Source organism: Triturus cristatus, chromosome 8 (genome assembly GCF_964204655.1).
Source record: "Triturus cristatus chromosome 8, aTriCri1.1, whole genome shotgun sequence".
NCBI lineage: Eukaryota > Metazoa > Chordata > Amphibia > Caudata > Salamandridae > Triturus > Triturus cristatus.
This window is the reverse complement of record NC_140591.1, coordinates 1,479,807,030-1,479,819,820: the sequence shown is the minus strand read 5'-3', so window position 1 is coordinate 1,479,819,820 and position 12,791 is coordinate 1,479,807,030.

Genomic DNA, 12,791 nt, shown 5'->3' with positions numbered 1-12,791 from the left:
CCAAAATGTTTGCAGCAGTATGAGATTTCTCCATGGCAAACATGGCTACAGTTGCATGTTTGCGAGTGTCTTTAAAAATCTCAGCAGTGTCAACAACACCTCCAGATATCTTATCTTTAACACCCGAAAAAGAGACCCAGTGTGCAGTGATGCACATGTAATCAGTGGCTTGGCAACTGGTCCACATGTCTGTTGTCAGGTGGATACTCTGAACAGCACTCTGTTTTTAGGCTTTTCCAAGCAATTTCAGCATGTCGTGATGTAGTGCTGGAACAGCAACTCTGGCGAAATAGTAGCGGCTGGGAACCTTCCATTTTGGGCAGATGGTTGTCACAAATTCCAGAAAACCCACCCCTTCAACAAAAGAAAAAAGGGAGACTGTCCATTGCTAACATTTTAGCCAGCTTCGCATTGTACAAACGTGCTATCGGATGGTTGCGTTCGTACTGACCCTTCGGCCTAGTAAACATGCTAAGAATGGTAGGCTGCGTGGTATTCCTTCCTGTGCTCAACGTCCCACTTTTTTTAAAAGCAGTACTCCTTGATGTCTCAGGCTGACTCTTACGCCACTGAGATGTTGCTGAGGATGTGGGCGTTACCACTGCAGTGCTGGGGACAGGGCTACTTTGTGTACCACTACCACAGAGAATGTCTCCCTCTTCTTCCTGTTCCACCGTGAGTGGACCTTCTACTCGTTTATCCCCACCAACAGCAATGGTTCCAGTTTTGATGCGAAGAAGGTGCTCCTCCCACTGGATTGCGTGGTGTTTTTTCAGATGGTTCATTTGGCCTCCGGTACCATAGTTTGTACCAAGCTTACCACGACTAACAGAGGTATGACAAATTGAGCATATAGCAATGTTCTCCTCCTTTTCGCTAACCGTAAAGAAGTCCCACACTGGGGAGCTTAACTTTTGTCTCCTGCTGGAGGTGCCACTTCCAGTGCCAGATGAACTGGAGGGTATGCGTTGAATTTGACTCTGTGCAGTACCACTACCTACTTCTGCTGAGGTTGTGCTTGTGCTGGATGTATGACGCTGCCGGCCCTTTGCTAATGTAAATATGGAAGCTGGAGTTCGTGTTGGTGTTACCGGTGTTGGAGGTATGCATGCTACATCCCTCGCAGCCATTTTGGATAGGGTAAAAATGTTGGTCTCCATCTCCTCTGGGCCGGGAGTGATGTTCGTGATGACTGGCTCATCATCATCATCATCATCATCATCATCATCATCCTGCTCTTCTACATCAACCTCCATAAGTGTAAGGCTTTCTGGAACCTTCCTTTTCCCATGCCTTCTCTTGTGACGTGTCTCCCTCTCAGACTCAGTTTGTGGCTTCCAAGTGGCATCTAGATCATCAGAAGGGGGGCTTGGCTAAGAACTTGATGTACTAACCCTCCTTTTCCTTGCTGGGGATTTGGAAGACAATGGAACTTCTGAAGGAGTGGCTTCCTCTTCTTCCTCTGTATGAGGCTCAATTTCCTGAACTGCCCCTACTTCGGGAGGATCAACAGCTACTATTGCGGGCGGTGTTGTTGTTGACCACTTATCTGCTGTTTCCTCCTGCGTTGATTGTGTACTACTTTGAGATAGCGATAAGTTTAGTTCAAACTCAGCATCTCTGCTTTCCACCATTAGGCTGGCTACCTCTTCCACACTCATCTGCTTTGGCCTGGGTTGGCGGGTTGGGCCCAATGATGCGGAGGTGCTGCCCCCAGCTTGGCCCCCGGACACCGCTGCTGCAGGTGTCATTTTTGGTGTCCCAAAAAAGGTTTTGGGCGGCACACCAGACTTAAGTGACACTTCCTTCTTCTTCTGTTCCTTCTTCTCCATGGCAACTTTCTTGGTACCGGAGGACCTGCTACCTGCTTTCTTTGGGGGCATATTCTTCAGATGTCAACAGCACTCAGTTGCAGAGATGGCTGGTCAGGTCACTCACACGTCACGTCGTGTACAGCAGCAGGACATCGGTCTGGCACCACAACGGGCGATGACACACCTCCTCCGTCTTTTGTGCACCTAAAAGAAAAGAAGCCAGAAGAACATCTGTCAAAAGATAGTACAATCAAACTAATATATTATATAACTTCTTAGTGTGTGGTGGGTGGTCACAATTATTAAATTTTATTAAGTCGGTGAACAACAACAGTATAGCCATTTATGAGTGACAACAAGGCCAGGGCTCCTGGTGTACTACTGTACTGTGTACACTCAGGAAGAATAAGAATAGCAAAGAACAAAAACATAAATGTAGTGTAGCCTGTTTGCCCTAAATAAAAATGTGTGCATCACATGGGATGGATGCAGCATCAGGGAGCAACAACAACGAACATATACACATAAAAAGGCATTTATTTACAACACCCAAAAAGTGAAATATACCCCAGAAAAAAAGTAAAGCCCACATTTTGCAATTCAATCCAAAGCCATACATGGTGTTGAAATTCAACGCACAACACAAAAACAGTTGTTTAACTTCCATGCACCCGTGATGATTGATGAGTAGTACCCCTGGGCCTACTGGCAGACTAGGCCACAAGCTTGGAGGCCTCTGGAAAAAGCACAGTGACTGGTCCCACAAAATGGCCGCCACCACATGGCCAGGCCACTCACAAAAACAAGAAAAGGTCAGGAATACAAGACAGACAATGCAGGCCTATGGCAAAAGCGCACTGCCTGCCTTCACAAAATGGCTGCCACCCACATGCTCAGGCCACCCACCACAATAATAACCAAAAAGTGAATACAAAGGACACAAACAGGAAGTTGGAGTCTCTTTGGAACTTACTTCCTCTTCTAAAAATTTTTTGGAAAAAATAAAAGTGACTCTGTGCTCCAAAACTACAGCAAAATGACAACCTGGGGAGTTTTTTTAGCAAAATGCACAAAATCAGCGTTTTTGAGAAGGTTTTATATTATTCGCGAGTGAAATACAACTCAGCCACATTTAGCATTTCAATCCTATGCCATCCATGCCCTACATGATGTTTAAATTCAACAGACACCACAGAAACATGGGCCCATGGGTACCCTACTGGCTGAAATTGCAAAAAAAAAACCTAGGTCCCTATTGAAAGTACAGGTCACCTACAACAATTTTTAAAAACAATGAAAATCCCAGAAAAATGTAGGTACAAACAAGCCCCAATGAAACAAACATGTACACCAATTCTCCAACTTACTTTTAAAATTAAATCTCAAATCAAAAAGTCCTCAAATAAATCCAATCCAATGATATGATGCAGCAGACAGACACAAAAGTGATCCTTCCAGCTCCAAATCCAAATGAAAGTGGACAGCACATGGACAAAGCACTGGGAGGAGCCTGCTGGACAGGAACAGGAAGTTTAAGACTCAGTGGCACTTCCTTCCTCTTGAAATAAAGAGTTTAAAAAAAAGGACTCCTTGCACAAAAGACTACAGCCAAATCACAATCTGAGGAGTTTTTCTGAGCAAAATGATCATTTTTGAGAAGGTTTTATGATGCTCGAGAGATATTCTTTGCCAGATTGTAGTTTTTGCATGTTTGGGATCCCGATCTTATCAAGACAGAAGACAGCCGCCAGAAGTCGGCTCGCGCGTCCGAATGACGCGTTCGCACTCTCTCGCAGGATCGGGCGGCCATATCACAAATCTCGTGGCGCACGCGAACGGACAGAAAAGCGAGTTGGCGAACACAGCATCATGGTAAGACGGTACCGCACGCGCGAGAATGAATATTGAGTGCGTGAGGAAGCAAAAGAACTACGCTACGCGGTAGATTGCGTAGCAATCTGCAACTTCGCGCTCTACGCGAATCGCGAAGTTACCTAAACTTTGCAAGCTCCGCGAGTGGAGCGTAGTTCACCGCCCAGGCTTAGTGACTGTATGCGAGCAGATCTGGTAGAGCCAAGCCCCCTGCCTCCAAACTCCTCCTCCAACTTTTTCCAACCTATCCTAGGTCCCTTTGAAGCCCATATGAAGCTACCTATTTTCCCCTGGAGCTTGGCTATATCCTCCTTCCGAAAAGTTAGAGGAATAGAATTGAAAAGAAAAGTAATTTTGGGGAGGACAAGCATCTTAATGAGATTCACACAACCATATATGTGTAAAGGTAAATTGGCCCATCTTATCAACAAACACCCTATCTCCCAGCTAACTTACTTCCAATTTATTCTAGGAACATCCTCAAGTTTCTCTGTAATTAATACACCCAGATAACGCATTTGAGATTTAACCCCCTAACTACTCTGGTCCTGGTTCCATTCCATAACTTCTTTTTTTTCCGCATTCACCTTGTACCCTGAAATCAAACCAAAGCTCTCCGCCTTTGCCATCAGATTGGGGATTGCCACCTGAGGGTTGGTGGTATAGAGAATCAAATCATCCGCCTAAAGAGCCAGTTTCGCCCTTAACCCAGAAGATTTAAAAGGGGAAGTTGTGGAATTTGCTCTGATCAAATTTGCAAAGGGCTCAATATACAGATTAAATTGGAGCGGAGACAGGGGTCAACCCTGTCTCCTGCCCCTGGTGATGTCAAACCAATCTGACAGTTCTCCATTTACCAACACCCTAGCGAGATAATATACGTTTTGCACAGCCCTCACCATGTTCTGCGGAGAACCGAAGTTTCTTAGGGCCTCCCAAAGATACACCCAATGCACTTGGTCGAAGGCCTTTGATGCATCTACAGCTACTACAGTCAAAGGCAAATTCTGGGCCTCCGCCATATCTATAACCCCCATCATCAGGAACGTAAGCTCCTGTTAAGACAAACCAAAGTAAGATATTATAAAAAAAAAAACAAGCTGAGGATTATTATTAGTGCATGGAAGGTCTGGAGGCAGGCCGCTAAGCTGATGGAAATCCCGAAATTTAATAGATATACACCTCTTTAGCAATCCTCGATATTACCATCACATGTTAAAGATGTAATTGCAAAAAAATGGGATAGTGCAGGGATACATACAGTTGGTGACTTTTTGGGGGTTGGGACAGGCCATAGGTTTTTAAATTTACAAAGCACTTTTGGAATTTCGAATAATGATTACTTTAAGTTTATTCAAATGAATTCTATCTTAGGGTCCAATACGATACCTCTTGAAACTGTACCATTTATGGATGTCATAGTTAGAGATTCTATTCGGATAGGAACTATATATGATACTCTCCAGGAGAAGCTTCCAAGCGATCTAGATAGTGTTGAAGCCTCATGGGTCGAAAAACTACGTAACCCCGATATTGACATGAGTTTGGTTTTAATCTCTCAACTGCTTTTATCCTCAAATCTGAAAGCACAATTATTCAAGACCATTTTTAATCTGTACTTTACTCCTGCCAAGCTGTTTTTATGGGGTAAAAGAACAGACGATTCCTGCCCAAGATGAGGATTAGGACCGGCTACTCTTCCTCATATGTTTTCGGATTGCCTTGCACTAATACCACTTACAAATATGGTGTTAAGATTCTGGGAGGAGGTATTTGGACATAAGATGGTGTTTTCTAGCACACTTTATATTCTCGAATATGATAATACCCTAGGTTTTAGTCGTGAAGAAGAGGCATGTCTTTATATAGGGACGGCTGTTTTTAGAATCATACTAGCAGCACAATGGAAAGATCCGCATCCGCCCAGTTTTCAGATGTGGTTAGCCATATTTTTGGGGGTGTATAATCAAGAGAAAGCCATCTTTGCTACTAGAGCATTGCGGTCTAGAATTTTTTGGGAAAAAATCTGGGCACCGATTACAGCTTGGGCGAATGGAGCTCGGCAATATTAAGAAGTCTATGAATTTTTTCCAGCTCGAACCGTTCCCTCTCTATATTGCTTTGTATTCTTCTTTTATGTATTCTTATTGTCATCATTGAGTGTGTATTAATGTGTTTACATTGCTGCTATATTTATTGTACGATCTACTTGCTTATCTGTATTTATTGGAATTGCTAATAAAAATATAATTAAAAAAAAAAAAAAGGAACGTAAGCTCATTAAGCTGCCTCCCTGGAATAAAACCTCTTTGATCTGAGTGTATAACTTCCCTAATGACCTGTGCTACTCTTGAAGCTATTATCCCTGAAAAGATCTTATAATCTGTGTTCAAGAGTGATATTGGTCTGTAAGAGTCTACTCTCAACGGATCTTTATTCGGTTTCAATATTAAAGTTACCGTGGCCTCTGACCAAGATCTGGGAGCTGTTTCACCATCTATATATATTGTAATAAATATACCTTTCAAGACCGGAGCTACTTTATCTATTATTTGAGTGTAGATCTCAACTGGGAGGCCATATGGCCCGGCTTCCTTTCTGCCTGCCATTTTCCTACACTGCACACTGATCTCCTCCGCGATTGCTCCCTCCAAAACCCTCTTTTGCTCATTTTTTAATTGCGGAAGCTCCGTCCTCTTTAGCCGTGCCTCTATACATTCTTTCCTGGGTTGTATATCCTTTCTATAGAGGCTACTCATATCTCTGGGCTTCTCCACTTATATCTGCATTGGAATTCAACATCTTCCCTGACTCTGCGTTTATTAAATTCCGTATTGAATTTCTGTCCCTATCAGTTTTAGTCTTCCAAGCCAAAAGTGAACTGCACCTTTCACCATATGAATAATGCTGGAGCTTACTCACTTTGCATTTATCCAATATTCTTTTATCTAACTGTGCTTGAAACTCTGCCTGTAACCCCTCTAATTCTCTACTAAGGACTGTGACTCTACCTGATCCCTCCATCGAAGCCTTCTGAAGATTACATTCTCTGGCCTTGATCTCTTTAATTCGCTTATCTTCCTGCTTCACCGCACGCCTCTTACCAACCATTATAGAGCTTAATATTGCCCTTATATAAGCTTTAAAAGCATCCCAGACTATTTGCAATTTTGCAGAGCCCCTATTAAAAAGAAAAAAGTCAACGGTCTGTTCCGCTAAGTTGAGTACCACCCTCTCATCTAATAGGATAGTCCTATCCAACATCCACTTTCTCTGTCCCATTTTTTGGTGGTGTCTTAGGGACAGGGCCACAGGAGAATGGTCTGAAAGAACTGCGGGGACATGTGTTACCACCTCCACCTCTGCATATAACTCCTGAGTCACAAAAAAATAATCAATGCGCGAGTGATGCCCATACTTTTTACTATAGAAAGTAAAATCCCTGGCTCTCCCCATCTTACTGCGCCAAATATCAATTAGATTGAATTCAGCCATCATATTTTTCAACCTATCAGATGTTTTGGGGGGGCTAACATATTTAACTTTTGATGTTCTTTATTAAGAACGAAGTTAAAATACCCTCCAAGTATAATCGGGCAGTAGTCTGCAACAGACAAGCTTCAAAGAGGGGAAACATGGCGGCAGGCTGACGCCGGTCGCGGGAGCTCCCGGACTGAGGGGAGAGAGGCAAACTGGAGAAAGCAGGAATTGCTGCGTTTCTGCGGATATGAACACATAGTTTATGCACCACTGGACATAGTGTGGAGGCTTACCTTTTTTTTTGTAATCCCATATGGGATCCAACGCGAGGCATCATTGGGTGATCTGGTGCTGAGCGTCGGCGCTCTGGCAGAGGTCCCGTGCGGCAATAACACTGGCCTGGCTTCCGGGTCGGTCGAGATAGAGGCAGCACAGGGCGGCAGTTTATGGAGGAAAGACACTGCGCTGACTACACGGAGGAGGAATGGGAGAAGAAATTGACCAAACAGACAGAGGGTCCCTGGTCAGTTGAGAGGAATGTAGGGGAGAATGGAGTGCAACCTTGGAAAATATTGCAGGTACAGCTGGGGCCAATGGAAAGAGATCTCCCCCCGCAGGTACTTTCTCCTTCTAAGGATTGTTTGAAGGTGGGGGTGGAGAGTGCCCTAGGAAGTGCCGGGAGTAAGCACTAGTGTACGGAGCACTAATGAGAAAAAATCCTCAGTTAATACCCTAGCTGATAGAGTACCGCAAGTAAGGAATCGGAACCAATTACGGTTGGTCCCTGAGAGGAAAGGTAAAGGTGGGGAATCAGGGAGCAGACTGTGCAGGAGATGGTAGCTGTTTCCCCTGTTAAAAAGGCGTGAAAGCTGCGGGGAAACCCAAGTGTTGTGGGCCTAAAGAGGGGCGTTCACTCTCACAGCCATCACCATCCCTTAGCTCCTATTTTAGAAAAATGGAACAGGTTGCTGTGTCTACGCAGGGGGCGAGGAGTAGTGTAAATCCAACGCTGAAGCAGACAATACCGCTCCCTCTTGAAAACCGTTTTTCTTTGTTGGCCAACTTGGCTGGGGACGTACAAGATGGCAGCGATCCAAGCCCTAGCTTGAGACTGCCTCAAGACAGCAGTCGACCATCTACGGCAGGTTACCTAAGCCAAGGAGAAGCTAGTCCTCAGGCTGAAGGAGGGACTGGAAATCAGCTGGAAAAAATTATATTGAACCTGAGGCAGGACTTTCTTATGAAATTTGAGATCTCTGAGGGTAACCAAAAAGGTATCCAAGAAAAATGTGGGCTACTAGAGGAAAAACTGGATGCTATTGCACAACGCACTGCGATTTTGGAAGGGGAGGTGAAGGTTCTATCTGCAGTCATGTCTGAGGATTCCAGGGATATAGAGACCTTGAACTCCCAAAATAAATCCCTGCAGGATGGCTTGGAGAGGCTTGAAACTCAGTCCAGGCGTAACTATTTGAGAGTCCTTAGTATTCCAGAAGCAACGGAAAAAGGTGACATTAAAAGTTTCATTTGTAAACTACTAAGAGAAGAAATACTACATGACAGGCCAGATCTCGACCTCGAGAAAGAGATTAAGAGAGTGTACAGGGATCCCTTTAAGTTAAACCCTGTTAGGAAGACTCCTAGAAAAATTCGGACTAATTTTCTTACTTGTGCAGTTAAAGAGTTGGTGTTGGGACGTGCCCTGAAGGAAGGATCTCTGAAGTATGGGGACTTTAGCTACCAAGTGAGATCGGACATAGGCAAGAGAACTGTTCAGAGGCAATGGGAATTGGGGACAAGCATGAATGATCTACGGAGTAAAGGGGCCCAGGTCCAGATGAAGTTTCCAGCGATGTTGAACATTATGTGAAGAAATAAGATGCACAATATTAGTAATCTAGAAGAGGTGGACACCTTTCTAGCTCAGATAGAGGGATGAGTGTTTAGTCCTTAGTCTTTGTATGGGTCCCCTAACAGGTGAAATAGTGTAGGTGCATCAAAACAAGCTAATTATAAGTTGTTAGGGTTTCTTTTCCTTAATGCACATTTAATTATCTCTCTTCGGTAGGGGGGGTCGTGAAGGGCGGATTTTATCGCCCAGGGATAGGAAAGGGGGTTTCCCAGGGAGGGTGGGTGATGGGGGGCACTGGGTATTGGGAGCATGGGGAAAAAAAAGAAGAAATTGGTCCTCTTTTTGTTATACTCTAATATGGTTTTAGCTATTTATGGGTCCTATCAGGTTAGGAAGTTGAATCAAGAGTTTATGTTGAAGGAGCTGAATGGGGGTAGAGTCTGGTGTTTCAAGTATGAATAAGTTAAACCTAGTTCAATTTATATCTTGGAATGTCAATGGTTTGAGATCTAGGAAGAAGGTGGCACGGGTGACAGAATACCTCAAGAATAGTGAGACACAAATTATACTGCTTCAAGAGACCCATCTGGAACGGAAAGAGTGTGGGTTATGTGTTAGCAAGTTACTTTGGGTCCAGGAGGTAGTGTGCTCAGATCAGGGAGGTTGTACTAGAGGAGTGGCTTTAATTATCAGAAACAATTCTTGAAAAAGGCTTGTAAAATATGAATCGGATCTCTCTGGTAGATGGTCATCGGCTAATTTAGTGATTCAAGGTAGGCCAGTATCCTGTGCAACGTATTATGGTCCAAACAATGACAATCCAGAAGCCCTAAGGAAGTTAGAGAGAGCAGTGTTGCTGTGTGAGTACAAGCGCAAGTGCATAGCTTCTACTGGTGCAGAAAGTACAGTGGCACCGAGGCCCAGATGCCCCAGGACCCACTGGATCCTGATTTATGCTCTATTTTATCATTCAAATAGCAGCCGGGGTGAGCCATGTCCTTCCTTACACCAGTTTATGCTACTGAGTGCAGGGTGAGCTGTGTGCCTGAGGACAGAGAGAGCTGTGTAAGTGCAGGGTTAAACTCAGGGCTGTATGTGCAGAGTGCTGAGTGCAGGAGGGTACCAATTGCAGCCTTTTTCCAAATATTTGGTAGTTCGTTTTATCGAATTGTATTCAGTAAAATACACAATTTACACCCCGGTGAGAGAACTCCCCTTGCATTAATTTTTATTCCGGCTTGCTCGCAGCAATAGTTAGTTAAATAGTGTTAAACTGGAGTCAAAACATTTCACCCGACAAATTTTAAAATCCACCTGCTGACACTGCAACTGCTATTCTTTAAGAATATCCAGAGGTGGGCGAGCTGCCGAAAGCATGAGCCTCAACCCTGGCTCTGCTTGAGGTCCTGTTAGAGGCTCGATCCCATGACGAGCCAAGCTTTCACCCCCATGTGCAAAGAGGTAAAAACAAAACATTAACATTTGAGTTAAAAGTAGAGACAATTAGATACCCATTAATTGGCTGATTAGTACAAAGTGAAACCATAAAACCTGCATTAATTGCATCTTTCCTGATTAACCAAACTGTGTGATCTTAGTGAAAAAAGGAGAATCAGTAAAATGAAATATTTGCCTGTCACAAATGAAAGCACCTTCAAATGCCTGAGTTCCGAAGACCAGCTGAACAAAAACATATCATGCTTAAAAGATTATAATTCAGGCTACCTGTTTTTCATTTTTAGTGATTTTTACAGATAAATGCAGATAGAAAACATTCATTTTCTTGTCTGTATTTATTTTAAATGTGGATAAATACTGAAATTGGGTAGCTTTTGGAGTAATTCTAAATACTGTCATGTCATGACTGCCAGGCCTATAGAGGTGTGAAATGATAGATACGGAAGTTAAAAAAGAAAGGAATTTTAGTAAAGAGGCTTTAACAGCAGTAGATATGCACAAGGTTGATACTGAAATTTGCATATTTTCATATAAGTGCACAGATTTATCTTCTGCGGGTGTTCACGGCACTGAAACCTGCCTGACATTCAAGGATGAGTGCTTATTTAGCGGTTAAATACATGTGGAAATTGTCATTTCAGCTTAATTTTTCCACAAAACCCAGACTAGATATGGATAAATGCAGATAAAATTAGCAAAAAATAAATATGGCTAAATACAGATGGAAATAGCAAAAAAATAAATACCATTAAACCGGGAACCCTAATTATAATATTGCTCTATCTAGTAGAATATGGGCCACATACATGGTTCATGTGACAACCATCTTGCCTCATAGTTCACTAATGGCACTATTGGCAGGGCGGGGCAGGGGCAGAATGGTTTTAAGTTCAGGTTTTAAAACTATCACGTTTAACCAGTACTTCTCTTTCCTAAAAAAGTTTTTAAATCCCTACCTGTGATTACATCATCTTTTCTTTTTTTAAATTTATTGAACTGTCTTTGCCTGTGGTTGTTACAGTTTAATATTGTAGTTTTAACCTGCCTGTGATTGCATAATTTATCACCTGTTTTGTGTTTAAACTTGTGGTTTTTCCTGCCGGTGACTGCTTCCATTCAACCTGTTGAATTGTGGGATTTGCAGTCCAAACTCTGTAGCTTTTCCCTCTCATTCCGTGACTACCAGTTTTCCCTCCAAATTTCTCCTTTGCTCTGTGCTAAGACCTGTATGTTAAGCAGTGCACCCCCAGCCACCATTTTGTGTTAACAAGTCAGCAGCGGCGGTGCGTCCATTGGGGCGCAGGGGCGGAGCCCCACTTACCGCGAACGCACGCACGCGTCGCAGCTGAGACGGACCAGCAATGCAATCATCATGAAATTGAATAGCTGATTGCGAGGCAATGCGAGACGCGATGAAGGGGGTGGGGCCGGGGGGCAAGCACTGACAGTGAGTGACAGACAGTGCACAGTAACGGCAGCGGCTCGCATTTTATCTGCGCATGCTCGAGTTTGTCTCACGACAAGCACGAGCATGCGCATTCGCCGCACTGTAGCCATGTGTACTAGTAGTGAGAGGAGGGGGCCGAGAGGCTGAAGGTTGCCTCTGCAGCAGCCCCGTCTCTCGGTATCCGGGCGAGCCCTATCCGTGCTCTTTCGCCAATCCAGGGCAGGCGCTGCTAATGCAGCGTCTCTGGATTGGCTGAGAGAGCCTGAGACAGCCTAGGAGTAACTGCATTGGGTGCCGCGCAACTATGGCCAATCACTGTGGCTTAGTCTGAACACAGTGAGAGTGATTGGCCATGAGGTGCGCTGCGCACTCTATGCAATTCTGTCGCGTCATCACGCACGCGGTGGTGCCACTGTCTGTCTCTGCGTACACACCTCGTGGCGGCGGTGCGTACAGGAGCCCCGTCGTGTGACAGTGTCGGTGACGGTGTGTGTTGATTGTTGACTCCGACTGACTCGTCGTGGTGGTGACAATTTTCTTGTTGACTGCCTCAGTGCCCTGACTTGTCCATTGGTGAGTACTGTCGTTCTAATGCGACGAGGGTGTTTTACTTACTTTTTATTAAGCTAAGCTTCATTTCCTGCTACGCACTTAGCAGGTCTCGAGCAGTGCGCCATTATACATACAGAGTAGGAGTAGGGGGGCGGTAGGATTTATTCGAGGGGTGGCGGCGCAAGTAATGAAAAATGAATTACTGTGTTCTCTGTGCAACACAGCGAGATCTAATTGCCTATAGAGATTCTTATACGTGATGCGCGAGGTGTAATCTGTTTAGAAGAGTAGTTTTAAGAAAATTAATTTTAATAAA